Source organism: Emydura macquarii, unplaced genomic scaffold (genome assembly GCF_026122565.2).
Source record: "Emydura macquarii macquarii isolate MOO-44397 ecotype Brisbane River unplaced genomic scaffold, CSIRO-AGI_Emac_v2 contig_3122, whole genome shotgun sequence".
NCBI classification, from domain to species: domain Eukaryota; kingdom Metazoa; phylum Chordata; order Testudines; family Chelidae; genus Emydura; species Emydura macquarii.
In genome coordinates, this window is record NW_027133259.1 from 5,708,456 (window position 1) to 5,710,510 (window position 2,055).

Here is a 2,055-nt window from a genome sequence, read left to right on the forward strand (position 1 = left end):
GTTTAATAACATGAATTCTGTCCCTATAAAACCACCTGTAATTTAAATTAACTATGGTGAGTAAGCCACTATGTTAGTGATCAATGGCAGCATGGTGTTCCTTGCTTGTTTCTCTTATTGGTAACACCAATTATTCAGCTGGAGCCTAGCCACCTGCTGCCAACACACAATTTAAAGGAGTATTTTAAAGGCGTTAGAACAGCACTGTCATCCTTCCAAGGAATGCTGCATTGCACATATAAATAGCAAACCTTATGCCTATTAAGTCATTTTCCTCTTCTTCTCAGATCGCTTCCCTTGACCCATACAGGCTCTCTCAAATGGCAATTGCAGTCTTTAGGCTGCTGTTTTGTCTATTGCTGATTCCCTTGTAATTAAATACACGAGTCTGTCATGTGTGGACCAACCAGGGTGACGCAAATGGTCCTTTCTAACTCACACTCTATGAAACAGTGGCAGCAAAAATTGTTGAGCAATACAGCTCTTTTCTCAGCTGTTTGGTAACAAAAGCAGCAAGAAAAAATGCAATATATTGTGTCAATAGCATTCGGCAAAATTACAGGTTGGGGGATAAAAGGAAGGCAGTGTACTTAGTTTACAGCATTAAGACTTTAGGGAGGCTTTCAATATAGTTTCCATTAGAAATCGTAATTGTTCCATAAATTGCTGCCTCTTAAGTTTTAGAAAGCAACAAGTTATTCTTTTATATTGAAGGCCAGTTAATTATATCCAAATATTTCTATATGAGCTCAGTTCTTCAGGCTTTATTCAGGCAGCACTCCTGTTGAAGGAAGTAGGATATGTAAAATCCAGAGGTGGGAGGGAAGCCCAGAATTAAAATGAAGGTCATACTCTCTTCTCAGTTACACCAGTATAGTTTCTGAGCAACTACCAATTTTAGTGGCGTAACTCTGGGTGTACACCACAGTTACAGGGCAGTATTTAGGCATAAATTTTATAGGGTTACAGGCAGCCCACAGGGATAAGCAAGATGCTCCATTTGCCCAAGGCTTTTTGCTGTCCCTCATTTCTAGTTAATGGATATAATGGTTGCAAAAGCTGGCCAAGTACACAGTGTACAGGCCATTTACAACGCCTAAAGGGAATACTTATGCTACTGCATCATTATTAAATGGGACAGTTGGTTAGAGCACTTGCTTTTCTGGGATCCAGGTTTGATTTCGGCTAAGGCCAGCAATGTAAAATGAGCTCTAGCCAGGTTAATCCAGCTTCCTGTGGATGAATTTAAATCCCACCACTTTTCTAAAACACTGAATTAAGGTACAATACTTACAAACGGTGTAGAAGTTGCTGGCATGAAACAAATGGCACTCAGCATCTGACGAAGATGTCCACTGACTCCACTGTGTAGGGTTTGTGTCGCTCTCGCAGGACCCAGAATGAAAGTGCTACGCAAACCCATTTGTTTGTTCATGTTTTTATGTTCCATAGTACTCTTATTTAGCGCCTCAGTAAAATGCATTAAAGGGATTAGGAAATGTTTCCAGCTAGCCAAAAGACAATGACTTGTTTATATTGCTCTATTTTACTATACACTGAAATGTAAGTACAATATTTATATTCCAATTGATTTATCTTATAATTATATGGTAAAAATGAGAAAGTCAGCACTTTTTCAGTAATAGTGTGCTATGACACTTCTGTATTTTATGTCTGATTTTGTAAGCAAGTAGTTGAAGTGAGCTGAAACCTGGGGGAACACAAGACAATCAGACTCCTGAAAGGGGTACAGTAGTCTGGAAAAGTTGAGAGCTACTGACAAATTATGAAATCTGACAAGTTCATAGCAGGCAGCAAAATACACCAGTGTGGCAGTTCTGCAGTGTACAGCTCTGATACTGTTACTGAATTGCCGATGTGGAAGTCCCACCAATGCCAAATCTTCTTACTAAACAAAAGATGCTACACTAAAAATACCAGGACATGAAAAAGAAAAAATGCAATTGTGAAAATGGAAATTACTATACTCTGTTTTTTAACAGAACTTGAAACCCATAATCACTGTCACACGAGTATATTATTTAGTGAATGATT